This window comes from Panthera onca, chromosome D3 (genome assembly GCF_046562875.1).
Source record: "Panthera onca isolate mPanOnc1 chromosome D3, mPanOnc1 haplotype 2, whole genome shotgun sequence".
Taxonomy (NCBI): Eukaryota; Metazoa; Chordata; class Mammalia; order Carnivora; family Felidae; genus Panthera; species Panthera onca.
Window position 1 is genome coordinate 21,195,437 of NC_138350.1, and position 24,306 is coordinate 21,219,742.

At 43.8% G+C, this 24,306-nt stretch overlaps 1 protein-coding gene across 3 annotated transcripts in view; it reads right to left on the reverse strand.

The window, feature by feature from the left end:
• Nucleotides 1-24,306, reverse strand: part of OSBP2 (oxysterol binding protein 2) — a 192,265-nt gene that overhangs the window by 108,162 nt on the left and 59,797 nt on the right. The window contains exon 1 of one of the 3 annotated variants that reach the window (XM_060612692.3): nucleotides 11,074-11,199. The exons of the other annotated variants lie outside the window; for them this stretch is intronic. The gene's annotated coding sequence lies outside the window, so the exon portion shown is untranslated. Of the gene's footprint in view, nucleotides 1-11,073; nucleotides 11,200-24,306 lie in introns of those variants that run through there. 3 annotated transcript variants of the gene reach the window in all.

A 24,306-nucleotide genomic window follows, 5' to 3' on the forward strand; every position in this document is an offset into this window, starting at 1 on the left:
CCTGCATTTGGTTATCAATCAATGGCCTTGAGCTGCTGTGGCATCTGAGAGACCCTTCGCCCAGTGTGACAGAGCATTTCTATACAAATAGGAAGTAGTGGGACTTTTACATGAGCTGTGGCAAAGGATTAACACACAGACATTTCCAGGGAGTACTTTCTCTTAACCAACACATCCATTTTCTGCTAAGGACAATGTAAACTGGAAGCTTTATGAGGGATAACTTGGCAATGGAATCAAAATGGAAAACACACACCTGATCAAGTAATTTCTTTTCTAAGAATTAACCCTTCAGAAATAATCACACTAATGCCAAAAAAAAAAAAAAAAAAAAAAAAAAAAGAAAAGAAAAGAAAAGAAAAGAAAAAGAAAGAACAGAAATGTTTGTGCCAGTACTTTTTTTTGATAATAAGGAAACATTGCAAACAGCCTAAATGGCTAAAAAGTATTTAATTAAATTATGCTATATCCATTCAGTGGAATTTATGCACCATTTAAAATTATGTTATAATTAGATACTTAAACAGGTGATATTAGAGAATTGTCATTTCAGGTGTATTAGTGGTCCTGAATTTACACTTTTACAAGAGTCCTTGTTTTTTAGAGATACACAGTAAGCTGTTTACAGATGGGGCTTTAAAAAAAATAATAGGTGGGAAAGAAGATTAAAGGAGATGGGGGAAATAGGGAGTGACTGTTTAATGGGTATGGGGTTTCTTTCAGGGGTAATGAAAATGTTTGGCACAAAAACAGACACTCAGATCAATGGAACAGAATAGAGAACCCAGAAATGGGCCCACAAATGTATGGCCAACTAATTTTTGACAAAGCAGTAGAGAATATCCAATGGAATAAAGACAGTCTCTTCAGCAAGTGGTGCTGGGAAAACTGGACAGCGACATGCAGAAGAATGAACCTGGACCACTTTCTTACACCATACACAAAAATAAACTCAAAATGGATGAAAGACCTCAATGTAAGACAGGAAGCCATCAAAATCCTTGAGGAGAAAGCAGGCAAAAACCTCTTTGATCTTGGTTGCAGTAATCTCTTACTCAACACGTCTCCAGAGGCAATGGAAACAAAAGCAAAAATGAACTATTGGGACCTCATCAAAATAAAAAGCTTCTGCACAGCAAAGGAAACAATTGGCAAAACTAAAAGGCAACCGATGGAATGGGAGAAGATATTTGCAAATGACATATCGATAAAGGGTTAGTATCCCAAATCCATAAAGAACTTATCAAACACAACACCCAAAATACAAATAATCCAGTGAAGAAATGAGCAAAAGACATGAATAGACACTTCTCCAAAGAAGACATCCAGATGGCCAACCAACACATGAAAAAATGCTCACCATCACTCATCATCAGGGAAATACAAATCAAAACCACAATGAGATACCACCTCACACCTGTCAGAATGGCTAACATTAACAACTCAGGCAACAACAGATGTTAGTGAGGATGTGGGGAAAGAGGATCTCTTTTGCACTGCTGGTGGGAATGCAAACTGGTACAGCCACTCTGGAAAACAGGATGGAGGTTCTTCAAAAAATTAAAAATAGAACTAGCCTATGACCCAGCAATTGCACTACTAGGTATTTATCCAAGGGATACAATACAGGTATGCTGTTTATAAGGGGCACATCAATGTTTATAGCAGCACTATCAACAATAGCCAAAGTACGGAAAGAGCCCAAATGTCCATTGATGGATGAATGGATAAAGAAGATGTGGAATATATATACAATGGAGTATTACTCGGCAATCAAAAAGAATGAAATCTTGCCATTTGCAACTATGTGGATGGAACTAGAAGGTATTATGCTAAACAAAATTAGTCAGAAAAGACAAATATATGACTTAACTCTATGAGGATTTTAAGACTCAGAACAGATGAGCACAAGGGAAGGGAAGCAAAAATAATATAAAAAAAAGGGAGGGGTAGGGGTGCCTGGGTGGCTCAGTTGGTTAAGCGTCCGACTTCAGCTCAGGTCACGATCTCACAGTCTGTGAGTTCGAGCCCCACGTCAGGCTCTGTGCTGACAGCTCAGAGCCTGGAGCCTGTTTTGAATTCTGTGTCTCCCTCTCTCTGACCCTCCCCCATTCATGCTCTGTCTCTCTCTGTCTCAAAAATAAATAAACGTTAAAAATTAAAAAAAAAAAAAAGGGAAGGGGACAAAACATAAGAGATTCTTAAATATGGAGAACAGAGGGTTACTGGAGGGCTGTGGGGGGGAGGCTAAATGGGTAAGGGGCATTAAGGAATCTTCTCCTGAAATCATTGTTGCACTATACGCTAACTTGGATGTAAATTTAAAAAATAAAATAAAATACAATAAAATATTTTAAAAAAAGAAAAAGTGCTTTGGAACTAGATAGAGGTAATGGTTGCATGGCACTGTAAATGTGCTAAATATCATTAATGGTGAATTTTATGTTATGTGTATTTACCACAATAAAAAATAGTAATAGGGAGTACAGAACATGGGGTGAGATAAGATTGGCTGTAATTGATAATTGTTCAAAAGTGAGTGATAAGAACATTGGGCTATATGTGTGCATTTATATACATTTATGTAACTTTCTAGGAAGTTTATGCAATAAGTGATGCCGTAGATGTATATTTATTAGCATGGGATGTCCACAACATGCTGAGTTTAGGGACTCAATTACAAAACTGAATACTGGGAATTTCCCCCAATGATGTGAAATTATATACCTAGATCTAAATGCACATATATGCATAAATAAAATGTTTGTGGGGTGCCTGGGTGGCTCTGTCAGTTAAGCATCCGACTCTTGATTTTGACTCAGGTCATGATCTCACAGTTTGTGAGTTCAAGCCCCACACCAGGCTTCTTGCTGACAGCATGGAGCATGGTTGGATAGATCTCCCCCTCTCTCTGCCCTTCTCCCATGCGTGCGCGCGCTCTCTCTCTCTCTCTCTCTCTCTCAAATAAATAAATAAACCTAAAAAATAAATAAAATGTTTGTAATTCTGTTCAGTAAAGAACATTTCAATTTCACAGCGATCATTTCTGGGTTAGTAGATTTGAGATTTTTCTCCCTTTTATCTATTTTTTCAGTATGGTTTACTCTTTTTTTTTTCCACCGGTATTTTTTATAAAAAAATAAAGCTTTTTTTCTTAAAAGGCAGAAATGCACTTCTAGAATCCTGATGGAATGGTCCTGGATAATGGCACATTCCTAACAAAAGCCACCTGGAACCTGGCACTTACTCCACCAATGACAATGGCTGTCTATGATGACCATCACCCCATGGAGGGGCAGAGGAGGGCCCAACTTTATTGTTGAACACCTCTGCCAATGACAACCCCAACGGTGACCCCCAGGCACTCTTTCTTGACCATATTCCTCCAGATTCATAGCCACCCTGTGAAGTCAGCTGGGCCAGGACCAAGGCTGTCCCTATTTCAGAGATGATGATGCTGAAGCCAGTGCCCACATACCACAGCTGAGAAACTGAGGCCGGACCCAGCCACATATGGACTCTTCCTTCTCCCAGGAATGATTCCTCATTAGTGGTTAGGACCCTGCTGCTGGGGGCTGAGGCCAGCCGCCTACCCAGGAGGTAAAGACCACTATACATTGATCTTGCATAAAGAAGCAAAACCCTAACACATGTAGTATTGCTCACAGCCAAGTGTTTCCAGCCCCTACTGCATTTCTTGTGAACAGCACCCACTGGAGGGCTAAATACGGTGACCACTGTTGGTGACTTAGCAACTGCCCATTCCTAAGGACACTGATGCTCCCTTGCGGTCTCTCTAGATTAGCTGCCTGGAGTTACCGTGAAGTCCCTCCTGATCTCCCACATTCCCGGTAATGCCCTTCAGAAGGACATGCTCTTCAAACTCGGCTCTGTGAGGATCCCCCTGCAACTTATCCGAATGGCCTGAAGGCTCCACACCCAGAAAGTATGAATGAAAGGAACCACTGTGTCTGGTCAAAGCACTGGACACCCTCTTCTACATTCATTCTTTCATCTATTCTTCCTCCCTCCATCCCTTGCTTTATCCACCCAACAAATAGTTGCTGCATGTCTACTCTGAGATGGGAGAGGCCTAGGCACCAGGATTATCAGGGAAGTCAGACATTAAACAGATAAGCACACAAGTGTATAATAACCACAGTGTGGTGAGCTCTACGAAGGAGAGGCACCAGGGGCTGGGAGAGCACCCGCTGCAGGTGGGAAGCAGCTGGGCTGGGCTGGGCTGGGCTGGAAGGTGTCCTACAGAAGAACACTCGTGACATAACAGCCATTCTGTATGTGCGTGACACTGCACAGTGTGTGGGGCTCACACCAGCTGTCTAACTGCCTAGGGGCTCTCGTTTCCCTTCTACAGACAGGAACCTGAGTTCCAGAGAGACAAAGGCAACAGAGGACAGCATTCAGCTGAGGAGAGGGAAAATCAGACCTTACCATGGCATCAAAGCCAGGCCTAACCAGTCACAGGCTTCCCTGGAGCCAGCAGGAGGTGCTAATATGATGGTGGGGCTCTAGGGCTTCTGTGGCCAGGCCCTGAAGGTGACTCTTCTGGCAGAGCTCACAAGACAGCTATGAATAGGAGCTCTCTGCAAAGGCAGAGCTGCCTCATCAATGACAAGATGTCTCATGGGCCAGTCTGGCCTCCCTACTTCTGGTATTTAACAGAGATGAGGAAAGACGGGTTCATTGTAGCTGCAACTCTTCCAAAGCAGGCATGGCACCATGACTCAAGAGCCTAATTAAAATGAAAACCCCATTCCTCAAGAGAGGCCGCCTCATCTCTGAGCAATCAAGTGTTTCCGATTGCCTTCTACAGAAAAATGTAAGTTAAGGTATGCTAGCAGGAGAGGAAAACCCACCACTCAGTCATCTAAAAGCAGAACTCGCCCACCAGGATCTCAGCTTGCAGTCTCTATCCTGGCCCTGCACGAACCCACTAAGAGGATTTCTTCTCTTTCTATAGAAGGCTGCGTCCCAGGCTACAGGAGCTGCCAACTCCTGTCGGGGCAGCCAGAGGTAGCCCACATTCAGCCTGGCTCTCAGGGCTTGTGGCTGCCTGTTGGGTCAGCTTCACTCTTCCCTGCTCCCATCTGGACTAACGTAGCCTACAAGCATGCAGCACTGTGCACACCAAACATCTGAGTGCTGGACAGAATGTTCTTTCTGCATCCAGGCATTAGGGGTACAGCTTTTGTTCTTTCCATGAGAGAAGAAAGGACCCCTAATGTGGGGGCCCCTGGAGAGCAATGCCAGCTAAACAGGCAAGAGCAAACCCAGACCAAGGCCTGTGAAGCCTTCCAGGGAGGTGGGGAACAGGGAGATCATGAAAATGGCCAGGCCCTGCCCCCTGTCCAGCCCTTGCCACCCTCAGGCTCAGCCTTGGTTTCAAAGCTAATGCTGACCTCGGGTGACAGCTCTGGACCAATGGTTCTTAACCCTTTTGCAGTAGAATCTACTTTTCAAATAGATGTCCTTCACCAGACACCACCAGAACAAGGGAAGCTACTTAGGCTGACAGAGTGGGAAGAGGCCAGCCCAGAGCCCCCCAACACTGGCCCAAGGTGCAGGAATTATGCCAAGGCCCTGGGCTGCCAGGGCCACTGTGCCCAGGTGTGCCACACGTGGACCGTGCTGCTGAGAGCCAGTCTCCATTGAGCCCAGCTCTTTCCATGCTCACAAGGCCCTCCCTGACAACTCAGCCACTTTTGAGGAGGCTCCAGAAGTTTCCATGACTCCTGCCTCTGCTTCCAGGGGACTTGTCTTGCCCCCCAATGATTCTCTTCCACAATTCATGGTTATCGCACCCACCTGTTGGCCTGGCCTCCCTTCAGAGCCGGGTGTGAGCTCACTGAGGCTCCTGGATCTGAGCTGGATATGGGCAAGGGGCAGCCACAGAACATGTAGAACCCATACAGCTGCTGTCTACCCTCTTGTTCTTTTTCCTGCTCCTGCTCCTGCTCCTGCTCCTGCTCCTGCTCCTGGTGGGGACAGTGAGGAGCCACTGGATAGAGGCTGGAGATGGTTAGGGTAGGGTCTACAGAAGAGGTCATATCTCAGAAGGATTTCAGAGGGGGCAGGATTTCTCCCTCACTAAACACATTCAGGTCGCCCTCAGGTATGACCCTGTCCCCTCTAGCCACACCTGATGGGACCAGGACTGGGTACCTGTTCCAAGCTGCTCTGGGGCCTCTCACCCAAAAATTTGAAACTGGGGCACAGAGACAGCAGCACAAAGCTGGGCACAGCCAGGGCAGGGCAGGCCCACTGGAAGAACAAGGTTATAGGAGGAACACAGAAGCCCACCTGCACAGGGGAAGAAAACAGAGGGGACACCAGAAAAAAGCCAGAAATGGGACAGTCAGAAGCAGCAGCTGCCGACACATTCGGTCCCTCTAGGATACACTCTGGGCATAACTCCCTACTTTTCCTTAGGATAGTTTGAGTGGGTTTTAATTCTCTGCCACTGACCCTGAATAGAAAATCATGACAAAATAATTTTTTTTAATGTATGTTTATTTTTGAGAGAGAGATAGAGTGTGAGCAGGGGAGGGGCAGAGAGAGAGGGAGACACAGAATCTGAAGCAGGCTCCAGGCTCCGAGCTTTCAGCACAGAGCCAGATGCTTGAACTCATAAGCTGTGCGATCATGACCTGAGCCAAAGTCGGACACTCAACTGACTGAGCCACCCAGGCTCCCCGACAGAATAATAATTAAAAATTAGTAAACAGGTCCCTGTCTACAAAGGTGCTTCCAGTGCAGTTAGGAGACGTCCCCACATGCATGAGACCATCACACACAGATCTGTTGCCAACTGGGGATATGGGCTGAAGAGCCAAGGAAAGCGGGTGGTAGTAATGACTGACATTGATCAACTGTACCACATGGTCCCCTCTCACCTAGAGTTGTTTTGTATTCTTTTATTATTGTTGTTCTTGTTATTTATCCTCATAACCATCTTGTGATACAGATATTATTCTTTCCTTTGAGAGGCAGGGAAATTGAGGCTTTGAAGGTCTCATCCAAAGTCACAAAGTGACTCAGAGCAAAGCCAGGATTCCAAATTTTCACCCCTTTTACTTATCCACACCCCTTCACAACACCATGCAATTGAGACTCAACAACTTCCTGGGAGTCCAGCAGAGCCCAGCCTTCCACATCTATATCCCAGAGTTCCTAGCCTTGACCTTTCAAAGTTTATCTCCAAATCAAATCTCAAACTGGCAAAGTAAGGTGCAGAAGGAACCCAGGAAGATGTCCCAGACAATGTGTCTTGGGCTTACATCACATGTCCTGACCTGGCCCCCTGAGCCCTCTGCCTTGGGAGCTAGTGACATAGTGAGCTGACAGCCTCACCTGTGTCCAAGCTTGGCACTCATGCCCACAGATACACAAGCAGGTTAATATCTAGATGGTAACAAAATATAAGCCTATGAATCTGATAATTACAAAGGAGAGTGCTATTATGTCCTTCAGTTACAAAGAAAGCAATTAGCAATCAAGGTAATTCCCTGGGCAGGAAAACAATGCTTAAAACCATCTTAATGGTAAGACTGTATCAAATGTAGACAGTGACTGTTTTGTCTACTTTTTAGTCAAATGACTATGACCTACTAACCCTCTTATGACGACCACCTCCCAATGCAAACACATTTCAGAATTCCTAGTTTCTGCTGAAATAAGAGGGGCATCTTTAGGCTGGCTCCTGGGCTTAGGAGGCAGGCAGAGGGTCTTAAAGGAAGGGCTGGAAGTCAGAACAGACGCAGCCTATCATCCTCACTGTGAAAATCCAACTCAATTTCTCTGAGGACTGAACATCAATCTCTTTAAATTCTGCACATACGTTCAAACTCGCCGGTGACCCATTTACCCTGAGCCTCTTTCAGCTAGCACTGATTTATATGAGTCCCTCGGGGGTAAGCTGCTGCCATCTGTGTGGGTCACAGGGTCACATCTAAATCCAAATTGTCAACACCCCCTACAGAACAAATACCATCACGTTGCTAAGTTCCCTTCTGGTGCCTCTTGCCCTTGTTACTTGAGAACTGACTCTAGCTCATGACCTGCTCTTTACCTTGCAGGGCCTCCTGGCAAGGCCAAACCAACAGGAGTCTCCATCCTTCCATGACCTTCTGAGCCATGCCACGCCCTGCTTCCTTATGAAGGGCCAGAATTTTCTCCCAGCTGAGGGATGCTAACTTCCTCTTTGTTTTTTTTCAGACTCTGAATAAAGCCCTGCCTTCTCTGCTGGAAGTACAGGTGTGCCCCCCTTTCTCAGTCACTGCATTCCTATTTCTAATTCCTTTCTACCCTCTTGAGCACCAGTGAGAGCACTGGTTCCCTTAAATAAACCTCATTCCAAAGCACTGTTAATTTTTTAGATGTGATAACTGTATTTGGGTTATGTTAAATTTTAAAGAATGAGTCCTTACTCTTTTAAAGGTGCATCCTGGAGCACATGGGTGGCTCAGCCAGTTGAGTGTCCAACTTCGGTTCAGGTTATGATCTCACAGTTCATGAGTTCAAGTCCACATCAGGCTCTCTGCTGTCAGTGTGGAGCCTGCTTTGGATCCTCTGTCCCCCTCTCTCTCTGCCCCTCCTCCACTTGTGCTCTCTCAAAAATAAAATAAAATAAGATAAAATAAAATAAAATAAAATAAAATAAAATAAAATAAAGGTACATCTGAAATATTGACAAATGGAATGACATAATGTCTGCAATTGGCTTCAAAATGACACAGGATGAGGGAAGAGGATGGAGGTAGAGACAAGGTTGAAGGACAGGTGTGTGGGTTCCTGAGACTCTTCTGTCCACTTCTCTTTATGTGTTAAATTTTCCATAACAACAAAAAGGTTTTACAAAATCCCCTCCCTGGGATTTTACAGCATCCTTGAGTCCAACTGTCCCACCTGAGCTTTTCTCTGCATCCTTTTCAATTGGCGCATGTTTACTGAGCAACTACTACACTCAAGGTATTGCTAAAGCTGCAGCATAAAATTGACTGGCCCTGCCAATGAGCCCTCAGAATGTTGTCCTGTCCTGCAGAGTCCTGTCCTTTGTTTTAACAAAGTCTCCAAAGCTTCATTTCTCCAACTGGGACTGATTTTTCTCTCCTCCAAGCCAAGGTGGACAGTCAGGGCCTCCCCTTCCCTGGCCACATGGAATGGAGTGAGCCCAGCTTCCTGTCCTGGCATCACTTAGGGGATACCGACTCCTGTTCTTCCCTCACTCCAACTGAATGAGGTGGCCCAGGTGTGGGGCAGGGCAGAGAAGAGTTTCAGAGAAAGAGAGGCTGACTCATCCACATTTTGGAGGGTTTGGGTGAGGTCAACCACTCTGTTTAGCAACTTGTGGACAAAGGACCAAGGGCCAGGACATGTCCTGCCTCCCTTCAGGACCAGAAGCATAGAGAGAAGTACTGAAACCACTAGAGGCTCAATGCATGGACATAGGACACAGCCTTGTCCAAAGAGCTCCAAATCAGAAACCAACTTCCTTTCCAAACTAGGCACAGATATGTTGATTTGTTAAGAAGTCTGTGCAGCATTCTCAGGGAAGTCTGAACTCACAGCCAAAGTGGGGAAGGAATTTCCACCATGAGCTGTTGACCTATCAACATGCAATTTGCTGCCCTCCCTCCCAGGTAATGTTAAATGTTTCTCCTGGGGCCACCATAGAAATGGAAGCCAGTCCCATCAGTCAGTAACACCCTTCACTACCATCAACTTCAATAACCAATAATTCACACCCATATTCCCATTCTCTCAGTTCAGTAAGGACCAGGAAGAGAATCTGATGAGTAAAGGGTATAGCACTCCCAATATAGATACAATCTCTCTTCTCAGGTAGAAAAAAGGCTGCACCTATGCCTGGAAAACAGGGGCCAAGAATTTGGATACGAATGCACCTGGTGATCACCTTACCCTGTCTCTTTTGCCTCTCTATATCCACTGCATTAAATAAAAATGTGGGTAAAACAGAACTAAATCCCCATTCAATGGAAACCAGGAAATTTGGAAATGGAGGAATCAAGCCAGCTGTGGCAAACAATGCAGGGAGTCTGAACAGATGATATTTCTTTCTTTTTTTTTTTTTAACATTTATTTATTTTTGAGACAGAGAGAATCAGAGTGGGAGCAGGGGAGGCTCAGAGAGAGAGGAAGACACAGAATCCAAAGCATGCTCCAGGCTCTGAGCTATCAGCCTGACGCAGGGCTCAAAACAATGAACCATGAGATCATGAGCTGAGCCAAAGTTAGATGCTTAACTGACTGAGACACCAAGGTGCCCCTGAACAGGTGACATTTCTTAACATGAGCATTGTGTGGAACACTTATTAAAAATGGGGATTCCAGAAAAACACAGGGGTTCCCAGGCACCACATGACCATGACATAAGAATCTTGGTGGTCCTCCCCTAAGACTTTTAACATGCTCATCCCAGGGTACTTTATGCCCACCTACCAAAGTTAAAGAGAAGTTACTCAGGTTTTGTGTGTGTGTGTGTGTGTGTGTGTGTGTGTGTGTGTGTGTGTGTGTTGTTTAATCAATGCCAGTCAATATTTTACTAACTTAATAAGCTCACAAGAGACCTCATTACACCTTCTGGCCAACTAGGCAGATAGGGATCTTCCTCTTTGGGACTGAGGGATCTGAGAGCTAATAACTTGAACGTGACTGCATTTTCCCTTTGTGCTAAAAAGGGCACAGCCCTGTCCCCACCCAATCTCTAGGGATTGAAGATGGAGGCAGTGGCCACAGAAGAACCCACCATGGCTCAGTACTTGCAGGCATTCTCCAAACATTATAGGACAACTCCATGCAACAAGACACCCTGCATTTGAGGAAGTCATTCCTTCAAATGGAAAGAGAAGAGTGTCGAGCAGTCCAGGAAGAGACCACCATTTCTCCAGGCCACTTGCATCCCAGCACACAAAGGCAGCAGGTTTTCCAGGAACTATTTACAGAGCCAGAACAAACCCACGTTCCCCAGGAATTTATTTCCACCTCTGGAGACCAGGGCAAACAGGGACAGAAAGAAAGCCTTTGAAGTCCTACCTTTTAGAGGATTTTCATTTTGGAGCAATTGGATGGCAGACTGCCCAGATACTCTTTAGGGTCAACCCCTAGGGCCAGCAGCCACCCATACCCCCCTCACCCCCTTGCTCAAATGCCAGCCTTGGTTGCTCTACAGGCAGAATCTGGGATGCCTGGGATAATTCCAAGCACTGGGCTGTGATGTCAGAATAGGGCTATGACATCAGTGTGTAGATAGGCCAGTCTGGGGAAGCTGGGTACAAGAGAGGGAGCCCCTGAGGGGCTGGACTAGCCCCCTAGAAGTAAGGGCAAGGGAGAGAGGTGGCTGGCTCTGTGGTCACTTATTGTTTCTCTCAGAGCCACACTGGGAGGCAGACCTGCAGATCTTCTAAAAATGATTCACAAGTACTGAGAGGTAAATTGCAAGCATGCTTGCCCATGCTTCCTTAGATAGCAACTTAGGAGCAGAGAAAGTGAACAACCATCCTCTAGCTCCCCCCTGCGTCAAGTGAAAAAATACTCTCTATTTTCTGACTGGGAGGTTCAACTTTGGACCCCACCCAGGGAGTCAGGAGCACAGCTCCCAAATGGGTTGAATATCATGGTCTCCCAGGATATAGTTAAATGCAGAGACATAAAATGCAAGACAATCCTTACATTTGAATTCCAGATACACAATAAATAAATTTTAGTATATGCCCCAACTATTGCACAGGACATACTTATATTAAAACATTATTTGTGAGGCATCTGGGTGGCTTAGTCGGTTAAGCATCCGACTTCGGCTCAGGTCATGATCTTGCAGTTTGTGGGCTCAAGCCCCACATCGGGCTCTGTGCTGACAGCTCAGAGCCTGGAGTCTGCTTTAGATTCTGTGTCTCCCTCTCTCTCTCTCTCTCTCTCTCTCTCTCTGACCCTCCCCTGCTCACACTCTCTTTCTCAAAAATAAACAAGCATTTTTTAAAAACACCATTATTTGCTGTGTATCTGAAGTTCAGATTAAACTAGGTGATCTGTATTTTATCTGCTAAATTTGGCACTCCTACCTAAGGAGATTTTTTTTTTTAATGCAGGTACCCTCCCCCCACCCTGCTCAGGACTGTTCTCATTCATTCAGATTTATCAGGGCAGGGAGGCCTGGGAACCTGTATTCTTTTAAAGCTGCCAAGATGGCTATTATCAGTAACTACAGCTAATTGTTCTTGGGCATTTGCCAAGCCAAGTGCTAAGTTCTTTCCATGCATTACCTAATAAGTTAGTCCTCACAGCACCTCTAAGGGGTGGTTCTATTATTAAGTCCATTTGACAAAGGAGAGAATGAGGCAAAAGACAGCAAGCAACTTGCCTAAGGTCACACAGCTGGTAAGTAAGGTAGGTAGCCATGGTTTGAGCCCAGGGAGGCTGGCTCCCAGGGACTTAGAAATCTTTGAACTGGAAGGACCCTGGGAGGCACATAATAGAAGCCTCCAGTGAACTGACAAATGGGGAATCTGAGGCTCTGGGAAGCCCATATTCATATTAACCGCTAACTACTGTGTACACGGGGCTAAGCCAAGTTGCAGAGAGCAAGCATCTGGCCCCAGCAGGAGGCTGGCTCAGGGAAAGTTTCCAGAATGGTCTCTCCTTGAAGAAGAAGCAGATTTAAAGGGAAGCAAGGTGTGGGAAAAGGGCTGGGTGCTAGGGAAAAGGGTTTTGCAGGTAAGAGGTTCAGCATGCCTGGCAACAAGCAGTGTGCTGATGAAGAGAGGGGAAGCTGGGCAGGTCTGGAGGGCAGGGGAGAGCCAAAGAAGGAATACGAATCAAAATTGCATTTTGTTTCAAATTAGCCTGCAGCAAATTTTACTTTTTCGTCATACAGTTTTATGCATTTTAACACATGTGTAGATTCATTAAAACACCTCCACAACTAGGACATAGAGTAGTTCCATCACCCTCAAAACACTCCCTCATCCTGTAACTTTGTATCACACCCTCCCTCCACCCCTCACCATGGCAATCACGGATCTGTCCTTCATCTCTACAGTTTTTACCTTTTCCAGAATGTTATATAAATGGAGTCATACAACTTTTTGAGAATGGCTTCTTTCACTTGGCATAATGCCTTTGAGATTCATCCAAGTTGTTGCATGTCTGGGTAACTCATTCATTGTTATTGCTGAGTGGTACGCCATTATGTTGTGGACCTGAGTTTGTTCAGTCATTTACCCATTGAAAGACATTTGGGTAGTTTCCTGTACTTTGCCATTAAAACCAATGCTGTTCTGTATGCAGGCTGTTGAGTGAACCTAAGTTTCCATTTCTCTAGGATAAATATGCAGGGGTGTGACTGCTGGGTCATATGGTAATTGCATGTTTAGCATTGTAAGAAACTGCCAAACTATTTTCCAGGGTAGCTGTACCATCCAATATTCCCACCAGCAATGTATACGACAGATCCTTGCCAGCATTTGGTATCATCACTATTTTTTATTTTAGCTCATGTAATAAGTATGCAGTCATATATTATAATGATCTTAATTTGCATTTCTCTAATAGCTAATGATAATAATCACCTTTTCATGTATTTATTTGTCAACTTTATCTTCTCTTCAGTGAAATATCCGTTCATTTTTTTTCCCCATTTATAGTTAGATTGTCTTTTTATTGTTGACTTTTTAGATTTCTTTATATATTCTAGATACTAGTCCTCTGTTGGACAAGTAGTTTGCAAATATTTTCTCCCAGTCTGTACTTTGTCTTTCTATCCTTTTGATAGGGTCTTTTGCAATGCAAAAGTTTTCCAATTTGAATTCCAATTTATTAAGGTTTTCTTTTATGGAGTGTGCTTCTCATGTCTTAGACACGATCTCATCTCTGAGAACTCTTCATCTATCCCTACATCCCAAAGATATCCTATGTCGTTGAAAGTTTTACAGTTTTACATTTAAAACTATGCTCCATTTTGGATTAATTTCTGTATACTATATGGTGCTTCGGTTGAGGTTCATTTTTTTTGCCTATGGATGTCCAGTGACTCCAGCATAATTTGTTGAGAAGACTATTTTGCCTGCATGAAATTTCTTTAGTATCTCTGTCAAAAAATCAGTTTGGTGTATTTGTGTTTATTTCTGCTTTTTTAAAATTCTGTTAGTTTGTCTATAGGTCTCTGTTTCTCCACCAACATCATATTGTCTTGATCGTTCTAGCTATATAGTAAAGTCTTAGCATCGGGTAAAGAGATTTCTTCCAGTTTATTTTAATTCAAAATGTTTTTTGATTTTTTAATGTTTATTTATTTTTTTAACTTGTTTTATTTTTTATTTTTTAAAATTTACATCCAAATTAGTTAGCATATAGTGCAACGATGATTTCAGGAGTAGATTCCTTAGTGTCCCTTACCCAGTTAGCCCATCCCCCCTCCCACAACCCCTCCCGTAACCCTCAGTTTGTTCTCCATATTTATGAGTCTCTTCTGTTTTGCCCCCCCCCATTTTTATATTATTTGTTTCCCTTCCCTTATGTTCATCTGTTTTGTCTCTTAAAGTCCTCATATGAGTGAAGTCATATGATTTTTGTCTTTCTCTGACTAATTTCAGTTAGCATTTATACCCTCCAGTTCCATCCACATAGTTGCAAATGGCATGATTTCATTCTTTTTGATTGCCAAGTAATACTCCATTGTATGTATATATAGCACATCTTCTTTATCCATTCATCCATCGATGGACATTTGGGCTTTTTCCATATTTTGGCTATTGTTGCTAGGGCTGCTATAAACATGGGGGTGCATGTGTCCCTTCGAAACAGCACACCTGTATCCCTTGGATAAATGCCTAGTAGTGCAATTGCTGGGTTGTAGGGTAGCTCTATTTTTAGTTTTTTGAAGAACATCCATACTGTTTTCCAGAGTGGCTGCACCAGCTTGCATTCCCACCAACAATGCAAAAGAGATCCTCCTTCTCTGCATCCTCACCAACATCTGTTGTTGCATGAGTTGATAACATTAGCCATTCTGACAGGTGTAAGGTAATATCTCATTGTGGTTTTGATTTGTATTTCCCTGATGATGAGTGATGTTGACCATTTTTTCATGTGTTGGTTGGCCATCTGGATGTCTTCTTTGGAGATTTTTTTCAAAATGGTTTTAGCTGCTCTAGTTCCTTTGTGTTTCCATATAAAATTTAGAGTAAGTTAAAAAAATATCTTGCTAGGATTTTGATAGAAATTGTTTTAAACACATAGATCAATTTAGGGAAAACTCACATCTTTACTATGTTGAGTCTCCCAGTCCATGGATATGGTATGTCTTTCCATTTCTTCAGATATTTGATTTCTTTTCATAAGCATTTTGTAATTTTTAGCAAACAGATCCTGTACAAGTTTTGTTAGATTTATACTTAAGTATTTCATTCTGAGGAAATAATAAGTGGTATGGTGTTGGTTTTTTTAAGTTTAAGAGAGAGAGACAGACAGACAGACAGAACGAGCAGGAGAGGGGCAGAGAGAGAGGGAAAGAGAGAATCCCAAGCAGGCTCTTCACTGTCAGCTTGCAGCCGGACTCAGGGCCTGAACTCATGAACCATGAGATCATGACCTGAGCTGAAACCAAGAATCAGACAGTTAACCGACTGAGCCACCCAGGTGCCCCAATGGTATTGTGTTTTAAATTTCTGTTCCCATATGTTCTTTGCCAATATATAGGTATATGATTGATTTTTGTTTTTTGATCTTATATCCTACAACTTTCTTGAACTCACTTATTAGTTCTATGCACTTTGGGGAGTTATTTAGGTTTTTACTGTTGAGTTTTAAAATTCTTAACATAGTTTGGATACAAGTCTTATATTGAATATATGATTTGCTAGTCTATAGCTTAACTTTTTTGGTCTCTTTGCAGTGTCTTTTGCAGAGTAAAAGTTTTACATTCTTGATATATATCAACATATCAATTTTTTTCTTTTATTGATTATGCTTTTGATGTCATGTTTAAGAGATCATATTTAAGAACTTATTGCTTAATCTTAAGTCACAAAAGTTTTCTCCTATGTTTTCTTCTAAAAGTGTTATAGTTTTGTGTTTTATATTTTGAGTTAACCTTTATATGAGTAAGGCTTAGATCAAGATACTTTTTTAACATATAAATGTCTAATTGTTCCAACATTACTTGTTGAAAAGATTATCCTTTCTCAATTGAATACTGCTTTTGTAACTTTGTCAAAATCCTACTGCCCTTATTTGTGTAGGTCCACTTTTGGACTATTCTGTTCCATTAATATACGTGTCTCTTTGCCAACACAACACTATCTTCATTACAGTTCTTTATAGTAAGTCTTAAAATTGGGAAATTAATCCAACCTTATCCTTTTCAAAATTGTTTTAGATTCTCTAGTTCATTTGTCTTCCCATATAAATTTATAATAATCTTGTCTACAATGAAAAAAAATCTTGCTGGGATTTTTATTGGAATGGCATTAAATCTATTGATCAATTTGGGGAGGACTGACATCTTTGTCAGTCTGTTGAATCTTCTGATCCATGAGCATTGTATGTCTCTCCATTTATTTTGGTCTTTTATCTGCATTTTATAGTTTTTGGTACACAGACACTATATGTTTTGCAATATTTATACCTAAGTATTTCATGGGGGCACATTATAAATTTTAAAAATTTGGTTTCCAAAGGCTCACTGCTAGTACACAGAAATATATTGGGGCACCTCGGTGGCTCAGTCGGTTGAGTGTCCCAACTTTGTCTCAGGTCATGATCTCATGGTTTGTGGGTTCGAGCCCTATATTAGGCTCTGTGTTGACAGCTCAGAGACTGGAGCCTGCTTTGGATTCTGTGTGTCTCTCTCTCCCCATCCCTGCTCACACTCTGCCTCTCTCTCAAAAATAAATAAAACATTTAAAAAATTAAAAAAAAAGAAATACAATTGACCTTTGTGTATTGATCCTGTATTCCATAGCTTTGCTAAACTCACTTATTCTAAGAGTATTCTTGTAGATTTCTTAGGATCTTCTATATAGCTATCTTGTCATTTGCAAATAGGGGTAAGTTTTTGTTTCTTCCTTTCTAATCTGAATGTCTTTGATTTTTTTTTCTTGCTTTATTATACTGGCTAGGACTTCTAGTATGAAGATGAATATGAGTTATGAGGATAGACATCCCTGCCTTGTTAATGATCCTAGGAGTCTTTCACCATTAAGTACAATGTAGGTTTTTTAAAGTTGCTCTTAATCAGGTGGAAGAATTCCTTCACTTGGAGCAATTCCCAGTTTGCTGAATGTTTTTACCATGAATGATACTGAATTTTTTCAAGTGCTTTTTCTGAATCAATAGACATGATCATGTAGTCTTTATTCGGACCATTAAGATGGTGATTACATCGATTGATTTTCAAATACTGAATCCATATTGCACAGCTAGTATGAATCCCACTCAATCATTGTGTATTATTCTACTTATATATTGCTATATTCAAATTACTAATAGTTTGTTGAGGACTTTATCATCTGTGTTCATGAGAAATATTGGTCTGAGGTTTCCTTGTACTATCTTTGTCCAGTTTGATATCAGGGTAATGCTGTCCTCATAAAATGAGGACAGATTAATGCAAATGGTGTTATTCCTTTTTCAAATGTTTGATAGAACTCGCCAATGAAATCACCTGGGCCTGAAGATCTCTTTTTTTTTTCCTCAATGTTTATTTATTTTTGAGAGACAGAGAGAGACAGAGCATGATCGGGAAGGGGCAGAGGGGAGAGGAATACACAGAATCCGAAGCAGGCTCCAGATTCTGAGCTTTCAGAACAGAGCCTGATGCGGGGCTCAAACTCATGAACTGCGAGATCATGACCTGAGCTGAAGTCAGACACTTAACCAACTGAGCCACACAGGTGCCCCTTGATTTCTTTTTTTTTTTTTTCTTTTAAGCTTTTAAACTATGAATGCAATTTTTTTAATACTTAAAGGATTATTCAGATTATGTACTTGATCTTGGGTACATTCTGGAGTTTATGATTTTTGAAGAACCAGTTTATTTCATCTAAGTTGTCAGAATTGTGGGCAGAGTTACTTGTAGTATTCCTTTATTATTCTGTTATGTCTGCTAATTGCTTCTTTCATTCCCAATGTTGATACTTTGATATTTTCATTTTAGTAGGCAATTGACCTAGTTGGGTTCAAACCATAAGTTCTAATCAAACTCCTCCTGGTGATGGTTTCATTGTCAATTCCCCTTTCCATACCTTTGTAGTGCAGTGAATCGCTCCCTCATATATGCCAGCCAGTGGCCACTGGGACCTTGGTATTCACGTGGGTTTTAGGTCAGTTCTCAAAGTATGCAATTTAGGATCTGAATCATGCATGTGCAGCTTGGATGTGAACCTAGAAGTTCATAAACAACTTTATGGGGTCACTTTACCAAGCTCCTCTCTCTGTAATATCTTGGTGTTTCCCAGTTCCCAAGGGCTCTCTCTTTCTGTCCTCTGGCCCACAACTGGGGCTTAATTTACTTATCTCCCCTGCCCATTTCCCATAACTGCACCCACATCTGGGGCCAAGTGGATGGGAGGAGAAAGAGAAGACTGCAACAGGTCCTCACTCACCCTCTTGGGACCATAGCCCTTTCTACTGGAGAGGAGAGTTCCCCTCAGAGCTTGAGGGGCCTGCAGCTCCTGCTGCCACCATCACTGCCAGGAGAACTTTCCTGTTACTTGGGTCTGAACAAGAGGGCTTGTCCTGGAGCTCTCTCTGTCTGCTTACTCAGCGGTCTCCCCTGAGTCCAGACTGGAAAATACTGGAAGGAAAAAAGTTATAAATTCACCACCTGTTCAGTGTTAATTCAAATTATGGTCTTCTCCAATCTGCTTGTGGCTATTTAATATCTAGGGTGCTTAAACAGCTCCCCCACGCATTCTGTCCAGGTTTTCTAGCTGCACAAAGTGAAGTATTCTCATTTCATCCTACTCAGAACTGGAATTGGGCTGAACTGAATTTTAGAAGACTTACTCTGGCTGTTGGAGTCTCTCGAATCCACAGTCTGGGAACCCAGGTGGCCGAACCAAGGTAGAGGCCATACAGGTGAAGGACAGCAGGCAGATACAAAACTGTTCAGGGCTGGTGCTCACAGGATCTCATGACAGCTGAATTTGAGAGGTGAAGGAGGGCAGGAGTAAACAGGACACTCAGGTTTACTACTTGGCCAACTTCCAGATCTGGAAGATAACCTAAGACTACGATGAGGGCAGTTTCAAGGCAGTGGGCAGTGGGTCAGGTGGGGCAGTGGGAAGAAGCCAGGAGAGGAGTTGAGGCTACAGGAGAGAAAGAACAGCGGTGTAACCAGGTCCCTTTGGAGTCACACAGGGGTGCATGCAGGGAGGTTGCTAAGTCTGACGGCAGAGAGCTGAGGTGGTCCGGAAGGTGGGCTTTTTGGTTCTATGGAATGAGAAGGAGGCAAGGTCTTTTTCTGGAGTGTAGTGAGGATATGTAGAGTGGCAAGGACTTCCAAGAGTCACTAGAAGATAGGAAAGGAGGCTGTCAGGGGAACCCCTAGAAGGGCTGGCACTAATAAAGGCCCAGGAGAAGCCCTGGGTCTGAGGGTGTGCTATCTATATGGTTGGGAGGGATTGACCCTAAAGCTTGACTGTGTGGCATGTGTACCTTGGCTCAGCAAAGGGGCCCTACTAATGCTGCCTGAAGGCAGAATGTGCAGTACTGAAGGGTCATCACCAAAAGAGCAACAGCCTCACTGCTGTCAACTGAACAGCTACCACACTCAAGCTGCTGAGCTGAGCAGTTTGTGATATGATTTAATTTATTACTCTTGACAACTGTAAGTGGTCTTTATCAATAGACATGCTTTGAGGGTAAGGAAGCAGAGTCACAAAGTGGTCAAGCAACACTGCCAAAGTGACCCAGCTAGCAAGTGGCACAGCCAGGATTCAAGCCCAGGGTTATCCATTCCTGGGCTGCCACATGGTTAGGCAGAGGGTACGTGGGTGTGACAGAAGCTAGACAACCAGGTGAGGGAGGAAGACCCTTCCAAGGAGGAACTGAGAGATAGATACTGGGCCAGGCTAAGCAAGGGAGAAAAAAGGAAGAAGGCAGCTGCAGGAGGAGGAGCCAGGGTCTAGAAGGGAACTGGGAGGGTAGCTACTATGGCAACCAGAAAAGGGCCAGCCTCTGACTTCAAATTACTGAGCCAGAGCCCCAGGGTCCAGAGGTAGTTGTGTCGGGGAGGCGGAAATCTGAAGATGAAAGAGTGTGCCAATCAGAGGGCAAGGCCCAGGAGCTTGAGGACAAGCTCCACATCCAAGCTCCGTGTTGGACCTGAGGGCTGAGATGGTGGAAAGCAATCCCAGCAGGGGCACCAAGATGCCAGGATTTGGATGAATGACGGCCTTGGGGAGGTGAATGCTGGAGATGGGCATGACCCTGGTCCTAGTCCCCAGCCCCTCTCAGACCTAGGGGGCTGCCTAGATGTAAGTTCATTTTCCTGATTGTGTTCTTCTCCCTGGAGGTACCACATCTGATGAACCCACAGGGACCTTTTTAAAAAGATGAGTGATTGAGGGGCGACTGGGTGGCTCAGTCGGTTAAACGTCTGACTTCGGCTTAGGTCATATCTCACGGTTTGTGAGTTCGAGCCCCATAACAGGCTCTGTGCTGACAGCTCGCAGCTCGCAGCTTGGAGCCTGGAGCTTGCTCCCTATTCTGTGTCTCCTTCTCTCTCTGCCCCTCCCCCACTTGTGCTCTGTCTCTCTCTATCAAAAATAAATAAATGTAAAAAAAAATAAAAAAATAAAAAGATGAGTGATGGAGCAAAGGCGCATGTGCAAGCCAGCCCTAGCAGGCCCAGCACAACCTCAGAAGATCCAGCCACTAGATGGCAGCTGTAAACATCAGATAAAGCCTTCCATAGTCAAAGGATACCTGCATTTAGAAGCTACTAAAAGAGCAGATCATCCAGTCCTGGGGTTGCCTGATTCCACATCAGAATATCAAGAAGACTCCATGCCCTTCCTTACACAGATTCTTCTAGCAACACACAAGAAAAGGCTTGTGAATCTGAGATGAAGGAAAGACTCTCCTGAAACACTGGTGAGCTCTGCTCTTTCTGGTGACATGGGGCTCTGCCCATCTCCAGCCCGGCCAGAAGGTCCCCTGATCAGCTGCCCAGGACATCACCTGAGGCCCCAGCCACCAGCCTCCTAGAGCTCCATGTGCTCACTCTTCCCAGGCTCCCCTCATCTGGCATGCTGCCTGAGGCGGGAAGCCTGACCATTCACTAGCTGCAGCCTATGCAGGCGTAGATGTTGTCTTGAGCATTCCATGGCAACTGGGCAGAGGCCCACAGGAGTACACAAGCAGGATGATCCCAGATTGGGGTTTGGCAGGTGGATATGCTGAAAGGTCAAGAGGCCAACAAGGGCCTGGCAAGGAAGGGGCTTCATGGGAGACCCATGGGAAAGGCTGCACAGCGGGAAGGGTGGGTGGACAGAAGAAGGCAGGGGGGTCAAAGGACAAGGGTCTTCGGGAGCTTGAAGACAGATGTGGGGACGATCAGTAATGGGGACAGCAAGATATGGTCAGCAATGACAAAACAATGGAAGACTTGTGAGGGGTAGGGGGAAAGGGGACAGTCCTAAGAGATGGCCAAAGATGATGCTAGAACTTGCAACCTTCAGTGAAGTTGCAGGAGATAAGGGTGAGCAGCAGGAGCCCTGCATGCAGAGCAGCTCCACGTAAAAGAGTCAGGCACTTCTGGGGCAGGCCACCACCTGACACAGGCTTCCCTGAAGCTGAAAAAGAGCCTCCAAGAAAGAACAAAGGACAGGGGGAGGGGAGCAGGGTATGTCACAGGGTGCGGTGTAAGTGAGGGGCACAGAGAGAAGGCTAGGGAGGGAAGAGCCCTCCAGCACAAAGGAGAAACAGAGGACAGTGGCTGAGGATAGCAGGGACAGGTGGGTTCATTTCTTCCTAAGAAGCAGTAAGGACAATAAATAAGGAAAAGAGAACTCCATTTAAAACAAGCCAATAAGTTTTGTTGGTTGCTTCCTTTGCTGTGCAGAAGCTTTTTATCTTTATAAGGTCCCAGTAGTTCATTTTTGCTTTTAATTCCCTTGCCTTTGGGGACGTGTCAAGTAAGAAATTGCTACAGCTGAGGTCAGAGAGGTCTTTTCCTGCTGTCTCCTCTAGGGTTTTGATGGTTTCCTATCTCATCTTCAGGTCCTTTATCCATTTTGAGTTTATTTTTGTGAATGGTGTGAGAAAGTGGTCTAGTTTCAATCTTCTGCATGTTGCTGTCCAGTTCTCCCAGCACCATTTGTTAAAGAGACTGTCTTTTTTCCATTGGATATTCTTTCCTGCTTTGTCAAAGATTAGTTGGCCATATGTTTGTGGGTCTAGTTCTGGGGTTTCTATTCTATTCCATTGGTCTATGTGTCTGTTTTTGTGCCAATACCATGCTGTCTTGATGATTACAGCTTTGTAGTAGAGGCTAAAGTCTGGGATTGTGATACCTCCTGCTTTGGTCTTCTTCTTCAAAATTACTTTGGCTATTCAGGGCCTTTTGTGGTTCCATATGAATTTTAGGATTGCTTGTTCTAGTTTCGAGAAGAATGCTGGTGCAATTTTGATTGGGATTGCATTGAATGTGTAGATAGCTTTGGAAGCGTCTGCACAGCAAAGGAAACAACCAACAAAACTAAAAGGCAACCAATGGAATGGGAAAAGATATTTGCAAATGACATATCAAACAAAGGGTTAGTATCCAAAATCTATAAAGAGCTCACCAAACTCCACACCCGAAAAACAAATAAGCCAGTAAAGAAATGGGCAGAAGACATGAATAGACACTTCTCTAAAGAAGACATCCGGATGGCCAACAGGCACATGAAAAGATGCTCAACGTCGCTCCTCATCAGGGAAATACAAATCAAAACCACACTCAGATATCACCTCACGCCAGTCAGAGTGGCCAAAATGAACAAATCAGGAGACTATAGATGCTGGAGAGGATGTGGAGAAACGGGAACCCTCCTGCACTGTTGGTGGGAATGCAAACTGGTGCAGCCGCTCTGGAAAACAGTGTGGAGGTTCCTCAAAAAGTTAAAAATAGACCTACCCTATGACCCAGCAATAGCACTGCTAGGAATTTACCCAAGGGATACGGAAGTTACTGATGCATAGGGGCACTTGTACTCCAATGTTTATAGCAGTACTCTCAACAATAGCCAAATTATGGAAAGAGCCTAAATGTCCATCAACTGATGAATGGATAAAGAAATTGTGGTTTATATACACAATGGAGTACTACATGGCAATGAGAAAGAATGAAATATGGCCCTTTGTAGCAATGTGGATGGAACTGGAGAGTGTGATGCTAAGTGAAATAAGTCATACAGAGAAAGACAGATACCATATGGTTTCACTCTTATGCGGATCTTGAGAAACTTAACAGAAACCCATGGGGGAGGGGAAGAAAAAAAAAAAAGAGGTTAGAGTGGGAGAGAGCCAAAGCATAAGAGACTCTTAAAAACTGAGAACAAACTGAGGGTTGATGGGGGGTGGGAGGGAGGGGAGGGTGGGTGATGGGTATTGAGGAGGGCACCTTTTGGGATGAGCACTGGGTGTTGTATGGAAACCAATTTGACAATAAATTTCATATGTTGACTAAATAGATAGATAGATAAATAAATAAATAAATAAATAAATAAATAAATAAATAAATAAATAAAACAAGCCAATAAAAACAAGGTAGTTGCCTGGGCGCCTGGGTGGCTTATTCAGTTAAGCATCTGACTCTTGATCTTGGCTTAGTTCATGATCTCGCAGTTTGTGGGATCGAGCCCTGCACCAGCATAGATGCTGCTTAGGATTCTCTCTCTGCCCCTCTCCCTCTCTCTGCCCCTCTCCCTCTTGTGCTCTCTCTCTCAAAATAAATAAATAAACTTAAAAATAATTTTTTAAAAACCAAGGTAGTTGCCAAAATGAGCACTGCCCTCGACAGAGATTTTGCAAGGCATGGACATGGAGGACTGTAACAGCATCTCTGGGTCCTGTGGATGAGATGCCACAGTAGCTGCATGCCACCAGGGCAGGCAATCCCAGCCCTAGCAAGAACTGGTCCTGTAGGGTCTTGGCCTTCTGACCTCATCCCTTGAGGCATTTTTAGAAGTTACAGTCAGCCTTGGGGCCCGGCTGCCTATAGCACAGCAGGCCAAAGGGACCAGGTATAGCAGCCAGAAGGCCAGGACCCAATGGGAAAGCAAA